This window comes from Miniopterus schreibersii, assembly GCF_964146895.1.
Source record: "Miniopterus schreibersii genome assembly, chromosome: 2".
NCBI classification, from domain to species: domain Eukaryota; kingdom Metazoa; phylum Chordata; class Mammalia; order Chiroptera; family Miniopteridae; genus Miniopterus; species Miniopterus schreibersii.
Genome location: NC_138102.1, coordinates 109232936 through 109253554, shown reverse-complemented (window position 1 = coordinate 109253554; position 20619 = coordinate 109232936). Strand labels below are relative to the sequence as shown.

At 40.9% G+C, this 20619-nt stretch overlaps 1 protein-coding gene across 1 annotated transcript in view; it reads left to right on the top strand.

The window, feature by feature from the left end:
* Positions 1-20619, top strand: part of PLXNC1 (plexin C1) — a 154851-nt gene that overhangs the window by 20693 nt on the left and 113539 nt on the right. The gene's annotated exons all lie outside the window — the stretch shown is intronic.

The following is a 20619-nucleotide window of genomic DNA, read 5'->3' as shown; positions in this document are numbered from 1 at the left end:
GTTTGTTTCCTCAGCTGATCTCCCACTGATAACTAGCTGTGTGACTTTGGGTAAATTGCCTGATCTCTCTGAGACTCCATTTCCTTGTCTGTAAAATGAGATTGTACTAGACAACCTGGAAAACCCCTTCCTCTTCTGAAGGTCTCTAATCCTGTCTTCTGTGTACTTATCCCCCACTCTACCCAAACCTTTGCTTGCTCTACTGTAAATGTGCACTGTGTAGTCCTGTCCCCACACCTTTGCTCACACTATACCCCCTTCCTGGATTGCTTTCTGTTTTTTAGCTTTACTGAATGCTATGTCTTTGTGCTTTGGCTTTGCTTAAACTCCACCTCATCATTGAGGACTCCTAAGCCTAAAGCGATCAGGTTTTTCCTTCATCTTCTGAAATACTCATTATCTGTATCTTTTTTTTTTTTCCTTCTCATTACAAATACCTTGCTTTGCTGCCTAATTTTTTTCTCTCTTGTGTTTGGCCTTCTCAACTTGATTTTAAATGTCTTAAGAGAGGGGCCATGAATTCCCACAGCCTGATACAGTGCCAAGTGCCTGATAGGCATTTAATTTAATCTGTTTTCTTTGGAGGAAACCCAGTAACATATGGGAGGGAGTTTGTTTGTATACACATTCTTTTAAAATATACATTGATCAGCATTCCTGTTGTGTTAGCTTAATTTCCCCGGGAAGGTAAACACCCATCAGTCATTCTACACAAGTTGCTTGGTGCCATGAGGTGACGTCTATAGCAATACCAACCTGGTCAGGCCGACTGGACCCACTAACCTGGCAGAAGAAGTTCCCATCAATCCAAACTGGGCCTCCTCACCAATTATCTCTTCAGATTTGGGATATTTTTGATGAGTGTTTTGACAAGAACACTGTTTCCCCAAAGCTGAGCCAACCAAACTGTTACATGGTAAATTGGAGGTGAAGAAACACTTGGCTATAGTTCCCCAAGGGAAGGCCTGGTTTGCCCCGCCCCTCTTGTTTGTTTGCCCCTCCACTTTATGTGCAGCTGGCCAGTTTTTAGAGATGTTATGGCACCAGAGGGACAGGACCAAGCTGCAGCTTCAAGCTGCTGAGGAAGAGGTGGCCCACTGAAGTCTCACTTTCCTCAGCATCTGGAAGGGGTACCTCTTCAAAAGCCACATCTGGGGCCTTGTTTGAATAACAAGGCAAGTTGATTTTCTGTTTTGTGACTGCTAACATTTATCCAGCGCTTTCCATGTGCCAGTCACTCTACATGTTCTAGCTAATTCAGTCCTCTCCAGAACTCTGTGAAGTAGATCTGCTATTCCCATTTTACAGATGAGGGAATGGAGGCCCAGAAAAGTTGGATGATTTGCCCAAGGTCACACAGTGGCAGAGCAGGAAATGGAACCTGGAATCACTTCAGAGACTGCCCTAATATCCCTCATGACCTTGTAACCTCTGCCCAGGCAAGGGCAACTGCTCCCTGAGAGTTCTCTGAGGGGGGAGTGGTTAGCATGTTGCTATTGGGGTCGATGGTGGGGAACCAATGTTTCTGGGGTGGTTCCAGGGTCTTAGAGGCTCCCAAAAGAACCCCAGCTTGAAAAGGCAAACCATCTGACTAAGGGAATACCTCACTGGCATGATAACTTCTTGGGAATTAAGCCCTGCCCCCAGGTCCCCTCAGGAGGAGGCTACCAGGGACAAGTTTGAGCTGACTTGGCCCCTCCAGGCTCCTTAGAACAGCCCAGTAATTCCCAAGACTCCCCTTGTATCTTGTGTGCAGATTCTCAGATGCAGCCCCTGGCTCTACCCAGAGTCCTGGATCCTCAGGACTGTGTAGATGATTTGGAAGACACAGATAATCCCCAAATCCCTTTATTCAAAAACTTCAAGCTTCCCCCTTGCCAGACTTGTCACCAGAACTGTTAGAAAAGCTGAGCATTGATAGACGTGAGCTTGGCTTCTTACACCAGAGTGGAGGTACTAATGAGCAGCGAAAAACAAAACCCAGCCCTAGGTGGATCAGCCGCAGTTTCAGGAGTTGACAGGCATTTTGACAGACGCCGGGCACTGGTTGGATGAGAGGCAGGAAACATCGGTTGAGGGCCAATTGCTGTTTTTTACCTCCACACACACAAAATGTGGCTTCTGAACTCTCTGAAAACTTCGCGGAGTTTTCATATAATTTGGTGCAATTTTAAATGTTATTTAAGTAATTTTTTATGGTAAAACAACTGCTGTCAGCAGCTTAGAGGTCTTTTTTTTTCTTTTCATAGTTGAGGTCAGACTCTCCAGTTTTGCATCCCTTTTTCCTTCGGTTATTGAGGGGAAACACTTATATTAAAATATTATGGTAAACCTTATGTAAATAGCATTTTTAAATAGTTGTATCATACTGTTATGTGGAAACATTATTTTGAGTTTAAGCCAAGACAGTGACTCACTTTTAAAATGTCTTTAAAGACATGCACTTTTTCCAAGTAATCCTGCACTCCGTCCAGAGGTAAGATTTTACTCACCGTAAGGGGAAAAACAAGACTGGACAGTGTGCTAATGCTTTTGCTGCCTCTATCTCCAACCTTTATTCCTAAGTCCCTTATTAAGGTTTTAGAAAAGCTGAAGGACTTTAGGACTGAAAGGTCCTTTGAGAGTATCCAGTCTGCCCCCTGATTTTATCAACATGCAGCCCTCATGGTTATAAGACGTTACATTCAGTCACCCCCGTGCCCGATATTTCCTCTTTTACTTCTTTTCTGAACATGATTGCATTCTATAATTTTTCATTTGTCAGCGTCTCCACCACAATCAGCTGAAAAAGTATGGTCATGCTGCCCTCGGCTCTGGGAATTTATGTCACATGTGGCACAGAGGGCCCTGCTCAGTGTACCATTTTCGCAAACCCATCCTGAGTCTTCCTGCAGGTTGTGATTCAGCCTATCATGTGGCTTGGATTCCTTCACGCTGATTAACGCATATAGAAAATTGTCCTTATTTCAAGGGCAGAATGGAATCTTTTGAGCTTTTCCAGGTGGTAAAATAAGTAATAACAGAATATGCATGAAATTTGAAATGTGTAACTTTACGCATGCTCGTTAACCTTTCTTGTAAGCATAAAAGAGAACAAGGGCCCCGGTGAGGAATAGTAATAGCTAACATTTCTGAGCTCTTACTATGTGCCGGGTATTAGAACCAGTGTCTGCATGGGTTAACTTGTTTAATTCTCACGAGTCAATCTCCTGTTACCATACCAGCTTCATAAATGAGAAAACCTGGGGCTCAGAGAAGTTAGGTAACTCGCTCGAGGTGATTTGGACTGAAGCAGTCCGCCCCCGAATCAAACTACGTTTGTAATTAAAATGTCGTCTGTAGAGCTTGGTAGAGTTGGTGGAACTGGTTTTATTTTTTATTTTACTTCTAATATGGGAGTATCTGGGTCAATACGAAGACACCACTATTTGGGGTTTCATGAGAAGGAGCTATGGCTTCTGTGGTTTTAGTTGTTCCCATTTGTGGATAGACTGCTGTATTAGAAGAAAGAGTCTTTTTCTCTTGGGGTTGCAAGTAGCTCATGGGAACCTTTGTTCTCACTTGGGGGCCCCTGCTTTTCCTCAGTGGATTCCTTTAAGGCAAAAGTAGGAAATCTGTATTTGCATTGATCTTTGGGATAGCTCAGCAAGAGGAGGCTAGTGTTGGGTTCCTTCAGCATCCCTGGGACTGGGGTAGGGGTCCAGGCGCAGGGAGCCATACCATGCCCTTTCCCCCATCCAGCAGAAAAGCACCGCTACCCTCAGAACCTTACTCCCACTGGCGAATTTCAGTTATCCAAACCATGGAGCAAAATTCAGCCCAATTCCAGAAAGTTCTTCCTGCATTCTAACAGCAGACAAGCTGTGTAACACCTGATGAGTCCTCCTTGACTCTGGTTTTTAAAGTTTTCGAGCGAAAGTAAGATAAAACAAAAATAATAAAATATTTTATAAGGACAAGCTCTATGTACATTGCCACAGAATGTTCAACTAAGAAAAAGGAGACCATAGGGAAACCAGGTCCAGACCTGGGCTGGAAGTGGGGGGTGGGGTGGGGGCTGAGCTAAGGCAATGGACCAAACAGTAAAAGCAGCGGGAAGTGTCAAAACTTGGAAATGGGCTCCATGGTTGGCTGTTTAGAACATCATATGAAGCTACTTCATGTTCCTTCCCATGTTATTCATTTCAGTTTGTGAGTTCATGGGGACTTCCCAATTTAGAGCTATTACTCCCTAGTAATCCACAAATCTAGACGTCATGATTCAGGCAGTAGGCTTCTCTCACTACTTACAGTAAGCTAAGTAGATTGGAAACAAGAGAGGAATTTGCCTTAATCTTTATATTTCATCTTTATTACACCTAACTACTAAAGCACATTAAATGCTATTGGATAATTACCTAGCGTGTGTGTGTGTGTGTGTGTGTGTATGTGTGTGTGTGTGTGTGTGTGGAAAAAATAAGTGAGAAGATTGGCCTGTTTGCCCTTCCACTGGTTAGCCCTACAGAGTGAGGTGTAAGGAAAGAAATTTTGCATATTTGAGCTCTTTGCACACCCATGACTTTTCCATCTTATGGTTATATTAAAGAAAACAAGAGTTAATCTTTTGTTCGGTTGTTCTCTCTTCTCATTTTCCTCACTATGCTGTCCTTCCTGATGGTGGTGTCAAACTTGCGATGCAACTAACTGTGTGGTGTGGAAGTCTCACACACCATGCATTTCAGGACTGTGGTTGGATTTTGTTTTGTTTTTTGTATGCGGCAAAAATCCCAAGACTAGTTAATAGCCTACCAAGAGGCTTTAGGAAGATGTCAACAGAAACAATATGTTGACATAAACTGAAATTCTCCATCAGGGAAAAGATGTTTTCTACACAGGCTTCAGCTGGAAAAATGTGAAGAGCCTTATAAAATCTTGAATGCTAATAGGATATTTTTTTCAGTTAATAAATATTTATTGGGTATCTTTTATGTGCCAGGCACTGTTCTGGGTGCTGAGAATACAAAAGTGAACAAAACAGACAGTTTCCCTGCTCTCATGGTGGGAAGGAAAAGAGAAAACAAGTAAATGGATTAATCAGTATAAAGTCATTTCAGATCGTGTAAGTGCCATGAAGAAAAGAGAGTGATGGGTAGAGAGTGACAGTGGAGTGCAGTAGAAAGGAGACCAGGGAAAGCTTCTCAGAGGAGGTGACATTTGAGACTTGAAGGATGAAGCGGAATATCAGAATATACATGGCTCAGGTTGACTTCAAATTAGATCTATATTAAGGGCATATCCTGGAAGCAATAGATAAAAATCCGCATCATGCCCAAGGAGTATGTATGAGTTGAATGAGGTTTCTCTTATGCAAAATTCAACCCATTTTGGGTTTCCAGGACTCACTGTTACTTCCTGCAATGCTTCACTGATCATATTCTTTTTCTGAGGCTGCCCAGCTGAACTGAGCTGAGAAGGAACCTTTCCCATGCTCCAGTCTTACTGGCTTTCTTCTCTGTGTTGATGTTGACATGAATTTTGTAGTTAGAAGATCCAGGTTTCCATTGGGGCTCTTGGACTGGGCTGTGGGGATGGGAATGGGTGAGGTGGAGGTGCTATTAACAGAAATCTGAAGGAGGAAAAGAACCATCACTTTCCTGTCCTGTCTGAGAGAGGTGAGACTACAGAAACAGAGACCTCGATGCCTCCATGTAGCATTATTTGGGTCCCTTGTGGTGAACATGAAAACTTGTTGTTCTATCCTCAGGGTTCTAGAGACCATTCTCTGTATAATCTAGCAAAAAGAAAAGTAATTTAACCCACTCTTCCTCAAATACTTTTTAAATTTAAATTGTATGTATTTATTTTTTGAGATAATACATTGATATTGCTCAGAATGCAAAAGAACCAGGAGAATATATAGTGAAAATCACATGTTTTTACCCTCTGGGGCAACCAATGATATTGGTTTCTTAGATATCATTGCAGAGATATTTTATATATGTCTGTAAGCAAGAGGGGGAAGATAGTCTTTTCCCCCTTTTATTAAACATATAAAGCATATATGTGTATATATAGTACATGCATACGTACATAAAATATGTGCATGCAAATATATGTATATTTACTATATCATGTTAAACATAACAAAGAGCTGTCTAAATTTTTTTTGGCTCTATAGGATTCAGTTGTTTGTACTATAGTTTACTTAACTTGTTCCCTATGGTTGGACAATTAAGGTTGTTTCAATCTTTTGTGTATAACACATGATGCAATGAATATCCCTGGTCATATATTATTTCACATATATATGAGGAGCTGCTGGGCCTAAGGGTATATGCTTTATAATTTTGGTAGATAATGTCAAGTCTCACTTCCACTGTCAATGAAACATAAGTTTAACCCCAGAATCTATGGCTTTCAGGATAAGCTTCAGTGTAGGCTGTTCTGGATAGCTTATTCAGGAAACTGGTTGATAAACCCTGGCATATAGTGCACTTTGGTAATTTCTTTTTAATGCAAGAAAGAAAGACTTCCCTGCCATAATTCAGAGTTCTAGAGAGAGTACTGGTACCTCATCTCTGGTGTATCAAGCAAATAAATCAAAGTTGCCCCAAACTAGATCTTTCTAGCCCCTACTTATCAACCATGTTCCAAGAGTAAATAAAACAAGCCCCAATGACAACTACAGTGCAGCTCTTAACTCACTTAAAATGGACAAGGAGTAGTGGTGTTCTCTAAAGTTTTTTTGTTGAGGTGTAATTGACATATAATGTTTTATTAGTTTCAGATGACTTCAATGTAATAATTTGACATTTGTATATATTGTGACATTATCACCCCAGTAAGTTTAGTTAACATCAGTCACCATACACAGTTACATATTTTTTTCTTGTGATGAGAACTTTTAATAATTACTCTCTTAGCAACTTGCAAACATACAATACAATATTGTTAAGTATAGTCACCATGCTGTAATTACTGTAAATTATATTTTTATTTTTTATTTTAAAGCAAATCCCAGAGTATGTCACTTTAGCCCCTCTTTTCATTGTGCATCTCCAAAAAAAAAAACTGTGATCATTTTCTTAAATAGCCATAATGCTGTTATTTCAACCAATAAAATTATTAGTAATTACTTAGGGTTATCTAATATTGAGTCCATATAACTAAATTTTCCTGATTAGCTCAAAAAGTGTCTTGTGAAAATTGTTCTTGTTCAAATTGGTATCCAGACAAGGTTCTCAAGTCACATTGGGTGGTTCTGTTTCCTTACCCTGGAGTGGCCGCCTCTTTGAGGAAGTCACTCCTTTTATTCACCACCGTTGGCTGAATGAGGGAACAGAGTCTGTTCCGGCGAATGTCTCACATGTGGCGTTGGCTGCTCGCTTTCTTGTGGTATCACTTAGCTTGTTCCTCTATTCCTTCCAGTGCAAAACGGAAGTTAGCGCTGCAGACGGACTTAGATGCAGGGTCAGCTTTACGGGCAGGAACGTGTCACAGGCGCTTCTGTGAAACGATGCTTTCAGCGCCACCAGAGAAATCAGGGCAGCGGCCTTTCTTCTCTTAAGTGTCGCTTGAGAATATGTCTGTCTTTTTTAAATGGCTTCCTGTTTCTTCTTTATACAACCACTTTCCAGAACTGGATCAACTCTTTGAGCTTATAAAGAATATGAATTTGTTTACGTGAGAAATGTCCAAACCTGTAGGGAAATTTTACGAGTTTATTTGAACCAAACTGATGACAATTGCCAGGAAGCAAAATTTCAACGAATTGAGAAAATGCTCCAGAGAGTGGCAGTTTTGCAGCTTATTTTATATGTTAGAATCAAAGGAGACATAGGGGGTTATATGAAATCCATTGGTGGTAGATTAAGGTGGTGGGAGAAAGCAAAGCGGGGCAATCTCTGGGATTGGATAAGAAAGTAAAACGGAGAGGCACATACTTTTTTTACATTGATGGGTACAGAATAGCTAATAATTAACATTTACAGCACATACAGATGGTATTCAGGGAACATAATAACAATGAAGAGTTCTGTGGTCTCCTGGTACTGGTGGTTGTGCCCCCAGGGGTCTGAAAAAGAAGGTTACTTTGACATTTTAAAGATGTGTTATCTTAAATCCGAAGACAGTGGACAGGTTTACGTAAGGTAAAGATTGACCTTTGTCAAGGAAGCTATAGCCTAAGATATGACTCACTGTGCCCCACTTCTGATTAGGAATTTTTATGTTCAGACCATCCTATGTGGTTGCTTTTGGTCTCTGAGTTTGTAAGGCCTGCCATGCTGGCCTCCCCTGAACTTGTCAGGTTTAGTATATGGCCCCTTTTTTGTCCACACTTCCCCCTTTGGTCACAAATCAGTTTGAAGGATGCATCAATAACCAACCTCTTGGTTGGATAATGTGGTCCCATGGTGCTAGGAAGGCTCATTCCTAGGAAGTCTTAGTATCATCATTTGTCTTGCTGAACAGGGTAGACCACTGGGGATGGGGCAAGACCATAACCTTTGATGGACATCAAGGCCAGGTTTTCCTCAAAAGGGAAAAGCAAGGAAATGGGAGGCAATTAGGTCTTATGGGCCTTCATTAAGAAGAACACTCTGGATCATTTCTAACCTATAAGGTATCAGGATCCAAGCTTTGCTATATATCTCACTTTCCTATATTTTGCATCCAATATAACATTTACTTTTAGTTTGAGGGCACACTATACACCTCTTCAGTTTTCACAATCTGACTATGAGATGGGTTCCCAATTACTAAGGCCCATCTACTTTCCATTGGAAACACTCAAGTGCTGTTCATTATTAATCTGATTCCCACTAGTTATGCAATTGGGAACTGTAACCTTAAGGTTTAATCAGGGCCAACGCTGTAAGAACACAGTGGTGTCAATTACAGTTTCCATCTAATAATGTCCAGAGGCCAGGAGGACAGTAAGAGTTTCATACATAAATTTCCTGTGCCTCAGCAGCAGTTAGAGAGGGCCATTTTTTTCAACAGCCACTTCAGCTGCCATCTGAATTAACATACTTAGTAGTCCTTGTTGGGATGGGGGTAAGTCCGTTCCCATAATCAAATTCTAGTGTTTATACATACAATTTGTTTCTCACCATCCCTTTCCTACCAGCCTTCTAAAACTTCTCTTGTCTGTCTTAGTTTTCCCTTTCTACTCATTCAGAAATAACCAACTTATTAGGACAAACTACTTCTTTTTAACTTTTCTCAAAAACACACACCTTTTCTTCCTTTTGAATAACATTCCTTCTAAATTACAAAAGAGAAACCATAAAAAGAGTATATTGATAATACAAAAGTTAACTTATACACCTTTAGCAATTATTGATGGTTTGACTATATACCGAATTTGAGAAAAGCCCAAAGAATACGTATAACTATTATTATGATAAATATTATTAGCAGACAGGTAAAGACAATCAAACAAATGGTTTTTTTTTAGTTCAATATTAATTTGTGGTTATCCAGGCCTTGTCAGTGTCTTGGGATAGCTGTCTCATCCCCGAGGAGTCTTTTTTTTTATTATTTTATTTTTTTTCTTTATTGTTGAAAGTATTACAGATCTCCTCCCTCTCTTTCCCCATTGATTCCCTCCAACCAGCATCTGCCCCCCCACCCCCCGGCCTTCAAAACAATGTTGTCTGTGTCCATGGGTTATACATATATGCATATAAGTTCTTTCATTAAGCTCTCCCCACCCACTCCCCCACCCCTGCCTTCCCACTGAGATTCATCAGTCTGTTCCATGCTTCTATGTCTCTGGATCTATTTTGTTCCTCAGTCTATTGTGTTTATTAGATTCCACATGTGAGTGAGATCATGTAAAACTGAATCAGGAAGAATCAGACAACCTGAATAGTCTAACAACAACTGATGAAATCGAAGCAGTAATAAAAAAAAACTCCCAGAAAACAAAAGCCCTGGTTCAGACAGCTTCACAGGGGAGCTTTCTAATTCTTTAAATTGTAGGGTTAGATAGGTTACTAAATATTTTTCTTGCTTTTTGAGGTAGGCCTGTAGTGCTATGAACTTCCCTCTCAGGACTGCTTTCACTGTGTCTCATAGATTTTGAGTTGTTGTGTGTTCATTTTCATTTGTTTCCAGGAAGTTTTTGATTTCTTTCTTGATCTTATTGGTAACCCATTCATTGTTTAATAACATGCTATTTAGCCTCCAGGTGTTTGAATGTTTTTGAGTGTTTTTACTGTAGTTGATTTCTAATTTCATGCCAGTGTGATCTGAGATGCTTGATATGATTTCAATCTTGAACTTGTAGAGACTGGTTTTGTGTCCTAACATGCGGTCTTTCTTTGAGCATGACCCATGTGCCCTAGAGAGGAATGGATATTCTGCAGCTTTGGAGTGAAATATTCTGCAAATATCAATTAAATCCACCTGATCTAGTGTGCCATTTAGAGTCACTGTTTCTCTGTTGACTTTTTGTCTGGAAGATCTATCCAGTGAAGTCAGTGGGGTGTTCAAATCCACGACTGTGACTGTATTGCCGTTGATGTCTCCCTTAAAGTCCTTAAGGTTATTATTGATAGGTCCTTATTTATTGCCATATAAATTCTTTATGCCTATGTTTCTCTCTCTGTTTCTTATTATTATTAAGGTAGTCCCTATAACATTTCTTGCAATGCTTCTATTTCTCCTTCTAATTATAGCAGTCCCTTTAACATTTCCTACAGTGCTGGTTTGGTGGTGATAAACTGCTTTAGCCTTTTTCTTTTGAGTGGGAAGCTCTTTATTTCACCATCTATTTTGAATGATAGCCTTGCTGGATAGAGTAGTCTTGGTTTCAGATCCTTGTTTTGCATTACCTTGAATACTTCATGCCATTCCCTTCTGGCCTGTAGAGTTTCTGATGAGAAGTCAGTTCATCAGAGCCTTATGGGAGCTCCTTTGTAGGTAACAGATGGCTTTTCTCTTGCTGCCTTTAATATTCTCTCTTTGTCTTGAAATTTTGGCATTTTAATTATGATGTGTCTGGGTGTGGGCCTCTTTAGTTTCTTCTTGCTTGGGACTTTCTGTGCCTCCTGAACTTGTGTGACTTTTTCCTTGCCCAGGTTAGGGAAGTTTTCTGCCATTTTTCCTTCAAACAGGTTCTCTAACCCTTGCTTACTTTTGAGCTCCTCTAGCACTCCTATGATGTGACTACTGTTACATTTCATGTTGTCCCACAGCTCCCTTAGACTGTCCTCCTGTTTTTTAATTGTTTTTTCTTTTTGGATCTCTGATGGAGTGATTTTTTTCTACCCTATCATCTAATTTGCCAATCTGATCCTTGGCTTCCTCTAACCTGCTGTTTATTCCTTCCAATGTATTCTTTATTTCTGCTATGTCATTCTTCATTTCTCACTCGTCATTTTTCATAGTTTCCATATCTTTTTTATGCTCTTAAGCATCCTTACAATCAGTATTCTGAACTCTACATCTGATAGATTGCTTATCTCTATTTCATTTAGCTCTTTTTCTGGAGACTTCTCTTGTTCTTTCATTTGGGGGTTGTTTTTTTGTCTTCCCATTTTGGCTGCCTATTTGGGTTTGTTTTTGTGTATTAGGTAGACTTGCTAGGACTCTCAGTCTTTTTGGAAGGTCTCTGGTGCAGGCCAAAGTCAGCTACTGTTTGTGACTGGCCTTGAGTACACTGTTTGGAGCTATCAACAACCCACACAGGGATTGAGGTTCCCTCTGTTGGGGCTGGGTGCATTTGGACAGGAACAAGAAGCACCCCAAAGTCTGCTTTTCTAAGAGCCAGGTTCAGAAGCAGATCAGGCAAAAAGACTCAAAGTACTCCAAGGTCTGCCTCTGCCTGCAGGCTGATTAATCTGATTCTCTTAATGAGCTTCAAGCTGTAGAAACTGCATGAGGTAGGGCAAGAGGATTTCCAGCAGGGTGGGGCAATTGCTTCCTCCTCAGGCATAAGCTGCTTGGAAGATAAATGTCTGCCTGAGAAAGATGTCTCTGTGGTATCGGGCAGTGACTCGGCACCAGAATCCAGAGGGGTGCTCTCTGAGCTCTAACTCTATAGCCCACAACCCTAGATTCTCCTCACACAGCTCCAGTACATTCTGCCTGCCTTCTGCTGGAGCACAACGTAAGTGGCTACACACGAAACTTTGTGCATTGGCCCTTTAAGAGGGTGCCTGCATTTCCAGCTGTTTCTCCCTGGGAGACAGAAGCCCAGCTCCTTTTCACAACCAGATGTTATGTGAGCACCTTTCTCAGTTCTGGTTATCTTGGCTGGAAAGTCCAGCCTGGGGTTTAGGCCCCAGCATCCTCAGTGGGAACCCCCCACAGCTGAGATATCCCTCCGGACCTTCAGCTGCTGCCGGTGGGAGCCCAGCCAGCCCTCTCATGTCTCCACACTTCCTACCAGTCTCTGTTCAGTCTCCACTTTCCCTCCTTGTTTATGAGGGTACTCTAGCTCGTCTTCAGTTGCAGTTGATTATTCAGGATGGTTTTTCGATATTTTAGTTGTAATTCCAGTTTGGTCTGATAGAGTGTCAGTGTAGCTTCCACTCAGTCCCCCTCTGTCATTTCCCCGAGGAGTCTTTGATCTTCTCTCTAGGCTGAGGTGAGTGTCAGAGATGGGTACATGTCCACTCATGCTTAGGCAATTAATTTTTTATGAGAAATTTGAATCCTTGAGTTAACACTTTTAAGTTTCACTGCCTCTGGATTAGTTAGTAATACCTGATAAGGTCCCTTTGAACGAGATTGGAAAGAGTCTTTTATTGATGTCTTTTCCAGTGGACAAAATCTCCTTGTTGTAAATGCTGGTCTCTGAAGTCTTCATCCTCCAGGAGTACACTGAAATGAATCATTTACTAATTTATCAATTTTTAAAGCTGGTTAATAAGTCCTTGATAATAATGCGGAATATCTCCTTTCAGTAAGGTTGGTTCATATGTCCGTTTACCCAGATGCATAGGGTGACCAGTGACTAATGAGAAGAAAGGCTGTGTTTACAAGTAGGAGAAGATCTCAGGTTAAGGAGCACTATGGGGAGAGCTTTTAGCCGAGGGAAATTAAAAATCCAGAGAACTAGGATTGATAAACACAATGAAAATGCTGTAGAATAGGCCAAATATTACAGAAGGATTGCATAATTTGCCCAGTGAAATGAGTCCCTTGGTCACCATGTAACTCAGAGGGAAGTCCCCAATTTTTCCAAAAATAATTTACCTACCACAAAGGCTGTTGCTCTTCTACAAGGGAACGTCTCAACCCAGTGAGAAAACATACACATCATAATTAACACATATTTGTATTCTTGAGATGGTGGCATTTACATAAAATCCAATTAGCATGCCTCAAATGGGCCTAAAGGAAGTGGGAAATGTCCTTGGGACCTGTGGAGTAGTTTTCCTGGGTTATATTTTGGACAGATAGAACATTTACTATAAACTTTATGAGGTACAGTAGAAGAAGGTTTCCAGTAATATTGTTTACTCCATGAAATCATCTTTTCAGGACCCAGATGTGTTAGTTTATGTGCATGTTGAAATATAGGTAATTAATCCCCTATGGGTAAGATTGGTTTCTGATTGGGTTCAAACCATATCTGTTTGTCTGTATGAAACGTTCCCTGCTTTTTGTTACCATATCCTTTTTTCTTCTGCTGCTGCTGGCCGTTAGAACTATAAAAGAGAGTCTTTTATTGATTCAATAGGAAGAAGAAACATTATCAGGTCTGGATAATTTGATTGCTTATTGCTGCTTGTCTAGCTGCAGTGTCAGCTAAATTATTTCCTTTTGCTTCCATGGTGGCAGCGTTAGAATGTCCTGGAATTTTGATAATTGCCAATTGTTTTGGTTGTTGTATGACATCTAATAATTCTGCAACCTGTTTTATACTCTTCACGGGCTGTTCTGAGGAAGTTAAGAAGCCTCACTGCTTATACAACATTTTGAGGTTGGTGGGTAACATCAAAGGTATAACTACTATCAGTGTAAATATTGGCTATTTGATCTTTGGCCAATTGACAGGCTCAAGTTAGAGCAATTAACTTAGTTTGTTGGATAGGCTTTATTCGAGTAAATAAGAACCTTCAATTATGTCCACCATGGAAATTACTGCATATCCTTGTTCATCTTTCAGATACCATCCATCTGTAAACCAAATTAACTCAGCATTATCAATAGGAGTTTCCTATAAACCATTCCTAGGAACGAAAAGGTGGTCAGTAAGCAAAACACAATTGTGGGTGTCTTCATCCTTCAGGGAGCAGAGTTGCTGGGTTAAGACTGTTACATAGAGTTAAAGTAGAATTAGGTGCAGAAAGCAAGATTATTTCATAAAAAGCCAGTCAACTAACAGAAGTGTTGAGTGCGATGAGAGTTCAGTGGAGATTCAACAGAATAAGGAACATAAATAAGTACAGGAGAGCCCATAACTATCTCTTCTGTTTGTTTATATAATATGTTTATAGCAGAGATGGCTGCCATGCTGTGAGACAGCCCTTTGGCTACTGAGTCAAATTGCTGACTCTGATAGTCTATAGGTCTATGATCATCTCTGTTTCTGACTTAAAACTCCTAAAGCATTTTCTTTATTTTCATGTATAAAGAGGAACACCATTTATGATTAAGCTGTCCCAGAGGGGAACTTTAAATAATACTTCCTCTAGAGCTTCTTCAGCTTGTTTCCCTTCAGGGTTCTATTGAATTGGATCAGGTCCTTCTGATTTTAATAAGACATATAGAGGCTGGGCCATTGATGAAAAATTTGGAACCCAACTCTGACAATATTCAGTCAAACCCAGGAACCATCTAAGCTTTTTGTTTGTTTTTAGAAAAGGAAAGGATGTTGTTCCTCTAATTTTTTCTGAGTTAATTGGTAACCCATCTTTAGATGTTAGATGACCAAGGTATTTTATTTTATTTTATTTTTTTAAATTTTTATTTTTTTAAACATATATTTATTGATTTCAGAGAGGAAAGGAAGGGGAGAGAGAGAGATAGAAACATCAATGATGAGAGAGTCATTGATTGGCTGCTTAGCCCGCAACCCAGGCATGTGCCCTGGCCGGGAATCGAACCCCTATCTCCTGGATCCTAGGTTGATGCTTAACCACTGAGCCACACCTGGCCAGGCATGACCAGGTATTTTACTTGGGGTAAAACCACCAAGTCAAAGCTTGTCCTTTGAGACCAGATGTCCCTTTATGGCTAGCTGTTGTAGTAGGTAAATCGTATCCTCTTGGGAGTCTAATATGTCCTGGAGTAGGGGTGTGGAACCTTTTTTCTGCCAAGGGCCATTTGGATATTTATAACATCATTTGTGGCCCATACAAAATTATCAACTTAAAAATTAGCCTGCTATATTTGGTCAAACATTTAATTAACTCACCCCTAATGTGACGGCTGGAACTGCTTCTGTTTGGTGAGGCCTTGGCAGGGCCAGACCAAGTGATGTCGGCCTGTCCTAGAGCATAAAGGTAAATCAACCACATACTGGATTAGAAAGGAATCTCTGGGAATTTCAAGATCATTTAAATCAGCTTTTAGTATCTGAGAGAAATAGATGAGACTCTGTGTATGTACCTGGAGCATTACTGTCCAAGTAAACTCATGGCCTTTCCAGGTAAAAGCAACAACTGTGCTTTGCTTACTGACCACCATCTTGTTCCTAGGAATGGTTTACAGAAAATTCCTCTTGTTAATCTGAAAGATGAACAGGGAGGCCACCAAGCTGTTTTTCTTTTTTTTTTTTTACAGAAGTACTGAAAAAGGCTCTAAATAAATCTATCACTGAAAAATATTGGCAGTTTATCGGAATAGGTGATAATAGGGTATGTGGATTTGGGACCACAGGATGTCTTTATTTATAGCTATGAGATCCTGCACAAATCTCCATCCTTTCCCATTGAATTTCTTTACTGGAAGGATAGGAGAATTATAGGGGCTCACACATGGCATTAAAAGCCCCCTTTTTAAGTAATCTTGTATAATGGGCTTGATTCCATTAGGTGTTTTTTAAAATTTTATTTTATTGTTGACAGTATTATAGATGTCTCCTATTTTCTCCTTTCATGCTCCCCTCCACCCAACCCCCACCCCACCCCAAGACGCCCCATGTTATTGTCTCTGTCCCTGGGTTATGCATATATGCATATATGTTCCTGTCCCCTCCCCTCCACCCCCTCCCCTCCATTCCCCACTAAGGTCTGTTACTCTGTTCTGTGCATTTATACCACTGGACCTGTTTTGTTCATCAGTTTATTTTGTTCATTAGATTCCACTTATAAGTGAGATCATGTGATATTTCTCTTTCACTAACTGGCTTATTTCACTTAGCATAATAGTCCTAGGTCTTAAAGGATATTGATGAATATTAGGTAGAGGCAAAGTATTGTGAATGGTTGTTTTAATAGGAGTGGCTGACTTAGTCTTGCCAATATCTGTACTAGAAAAGGCCCAAAGTTGTATTGGAACATCCTGTAACAAATGTTCAGTCTGTGTTAAAATTAGTTTCCTCTTATGGAGGTTCCTTTAAAATCATTATTTTCCCAATTGGTTTAATGCCTGATTCACTTAGTTCTAGATGCACTTCACCCCCTTCTGGGAATGGGATATATGAGTGTCATTGGTTTCAAGAAAGTCTCACCCTGTCAGGTGAATTAGGGCAGGTTTGACTAGTAAAAATATGTTGCCCTGAAACATTCCCTGGCTGGAAGGAAACAGGTTTTGACTTAAAAACAAGCATTGGTTGGTTAGGTATCCCTACCATTTGTACTGAAGCTTAGTCTGAGTATTAGTAAAGAGAAGGGGAAACGCCGTCTCATAGTCCTCGGAGCAGCCCTATGCTTATTACTGTTTCTTTTCTTTTTCTAAATCCCATTTCGGATTTCTACAATCCTTCTTAAGGTAACCTGGCTTTCTACAATAAAAGCAGACTCCTCCATGGGAGTTTCCCAGCAAAACGAATTTAGTAATTCTGTTGCTTTGCTCTCAGAAACCAGTAAATGCACTAATTGGAATAGGTCAAAATAGCCAGGGTCATGTGTTCTAACAGTTAAATCAAATTCCTTTGCAAACCCACCTTGGTCCTGGAGAGGGGTAGGGAAATCTTTAATTAGATCCCTTAATTCTTTTCTAGAACAAGAAGTAGATGATGGCTGGTTCTCCTTGTCCGAGACTGGCTTTCTCTAAAGGGAGCTGTCAGAATTTCTAGTTTGTTTGTTTTTTCCCTAGTCTGTCTTGGTCTGGTTTTCTATTCTGAGTGTCCCCTAGGTCAGTAGGGAGCTGTGGTGGGGGACACGTCATAGAGGAGAGAGAAGGAGGAGGAGGAAAGGAGAGTAAATCCGAACAACGAAGTAAATGGTAGAGGGGGGCAGTTGGAGAAGAGGGAAGAGTGGGGTGTCGTCACTGAGCAGCTTCGGAAGCTTCTTAGTACAGAAAGAGTCCCTAAATTTTTCTTATTAACTTCCTGGGAAGAAGAATGTCTGTCTGTGCTCTGTTTCAGAGACTTCTATTTGCCAATTGAGCTAAGCCTCTCATTCATTCAATTTGATTTTAGAGCCTGCTTTTTTTTTATTGTGCACCCAAAGATTAATTTAGGTGTCAAAAGAGCTCCATTTTGGTCATCTTAAGTTAATATCACTTCTAGTTGAGTCTTCCCATTTCGTAAGTGCTTGCAAGTAAAGGCTCCCTATGAATTGTGGATCTGCAGGAGTATTAATAGGGGCTGAGGGTGGGGGCTTGTCAGCCTGGAGGCACGATTTCCCATGTTAATTTAGTTTTTTGGGTTTTTTTTGAGATCTGCAGAGTCTGAACAAATTTCCAGGGATATTGTGTGGTGAGTTAAAGTGTGCCACTTATGGGTTGAGATCCAAGGGTCTGGGTCTGCAAGGTGGTCCTAGGTGGGCTTCTTTGGAATCATGCTGATTATGCCAAGTAAATGTTGACATAAGAAACATCCAAACCTGTGGAGAATTTTTATAAGTTTATTTGAGTCAAAATGATGACAATTGCCAGGAGGCAAAATCTCAATGAATGGAGAAAATGCTCCAGAGAATGGCAGTTTTGCAGTTTATTTTATACATTACAATCAAAGGAGGGGGGGTGTAAGGAGGTTACATGAAATCCACTCATGGTAGATTAAGGGGGCCGGAGAAAGCAAAGCAGGAGGAAATCGCTAGGAGTGGATAAAAAGGCAAAATAGAGTAGCACATACTTCTTTTACATTGGTGGGTACAGCACATAGAGGTGGTATTCTGGAAACAAGATAACAGTGAAGGGTCGGGTTCTGTGGTCTTGGCTCTGGTGCCGGCAGTTGTGCCCTGAGGGGTCTGGAAAAGGAGATTACTCTGATATTTCAAAGGTACGTTATTTTAGGTGCAAAAAGACAATAGACAAGCTCAGTTAAGGTATTGCCAATGAAGCTACAGGCCTAGGACGTGAATACCCGCCATGACTCACTTTTAGTTAGGAGTGTTTATGTTCAGACCATCCTGTGTGGTTACTTTCAGTCTCTGAGTTTGTAAGGCCACCATGCTGGCCTCCCCTAGCTTGTCAGGTTTAGTGTGCGGCCCTTTTTTGTCCACAAACTAGAGATGGGAAGACAAGAGCCTGGCAAGTCCACACTTGGTCAGTGCTTGTTGCCCTTCCCTCAGTTTTCTGCAGGCCAACGTTGTCCAATAGAACTTTCCATAATGATGGAAATGTTCTCTATCTGCACTCTCAGTAGGGTAGCCACCAGCGAGCACTTGAAATGTGGCCAGTGAGACTGAGGACTGAGTCTTTAGTTTAATTAAAACTTAAATAGCCATATGTGGCTAGTGGCTGTCGTATTGGATGGTGCAGCTATAGTCGTTTAAAAATGAACTGAGGCACAGATCTGTCCTCCCCTGCAACCTAACTGCTTCTGTTCCTTTTTTCCAGAGCTACCACTGAATACAGTGAGTAGTTCACAGGCTCCTAGTGAGCTGCTTGCACTGGGCTTGACCCAGAGCAGATGATGGAAGGAAGTCACCATCTCAGGACAAAGCCAGACGCAGGCCCAGGTTCTGAGAGTGGGGTCAGGTGCAGGAACATGCTCCGTGTGCCAAATTGATATGGAGCCTTTGATTAAATAGCCGTATGTAATTGCCATCAGAATATGTGGGTACGGACATATTATTGATCAGTAGATGCACAGATGTTGATTTTGTCTGAAAAGAACCTAGGTGCCAATTTTGTCTTTTCAAATCATGTGCCCAGTGTAACTGCTATCCACAGCGGTAGAAATATGAATGTAGATATTATATCTGGATATGTTCAAACTGACAAAATATTGAACACCTTCATCTTTTAAGGCATCGTATTGGGCAAAGATGATTAAGACGCGGTCCGTACCCAAAAGGAGCTTGCAATCTAGTATTATTATTATTATCTATTGAGTATTTATTGTGTGCTAAGCATCTTTCATAATTTTTATCTGATCCTTACAACAGTGTTTAAGGAAGGCATTATTAGCCTCATTTTAGACAGGAGGAGATTGACACCCACAGAGGTTAAGTTACTGATTTAAAGAAGCACAGCCACTTAAAGGGTAGACTGGGGTGCACACCTGGGCCCAAGCTACTATTATTTCTCCAGGATTATGGTGAGAGTCTCCTGATGAGTCTTCTACCCATGCTTCAAACCCTGCCCTCTCACCCTGCCACTCCTCTGCTCAGCGCGCTGCAGTGGCTCCCTCTTTCTCACCGCGAGTTAGAGGCAGAACCTTTACACGGGCCTACGAGAACCTAGATTATTCACCCAGTTACCTCACTGCCCACTCTCCTGTGCCTCATTTGCTCTGCTCACATCAGACTGGCCTCCTCTCAGTGTAGGGCCTTTGTACCAGGGGTCCCTCTTCTAAGAGCACACTTCGTCCAGATGTCTAAGGGACACCGTCAGCCACTGCAAGTCGCTAAATAAGTGTCACCGTCTCAGTGAGACCTGCTCTGAACACACATTCTCCATCTCCTTACCCCACTTCATTTTCGCTTTTATGACTTTCTGATATATTTTATAAGGTACTTACTTTTTGTTAACTATCGTCATTTCCCTGCACACATGCAGGAGAGTAAGTTCTATGAGGACAGAATTTCCTGCCCCCACCCTCCCCCTGCTGTATTCACTGCATTGTCCAGACACCTAGAAGATGCCTGATACATAGTGGATGTTCAGTAGATGTTTATTGACTGAAGATGAGTGAAGCTCAGGTTTGTCCAGTTTCAAAGCCAGACTCGCTTATATTTATATATAAATATAGGATGTCCCAGAAAAATGTACACACACACTTTGAATAATTATAAAGCCAATGTTTATTAAAATACATTTTATTTTCAAAATTGAGCTATTAGCTGTTAAAGTATGTATACATTTTTGGGGGACACCCTGTACATACTCCTTGTTTAGGCCTGATAAGTTGTCCTGATTACTTTAAAATGCATGACTATGTAGAATTACATGGGAGAATCAGAATAACCCAGGCAAATATTCGTTGAGCTGACTTCTTTTTGTTTTAAGATCAGACTTCGCCTTGTACTAAAGAAGCTGTCATTTGTATCTTCTCATAAAGCCAATAGATGTGGTCAGGGATTGTGGGCGAGCTTCCACATGTGAGGATATTGCTCAGCATTGAAG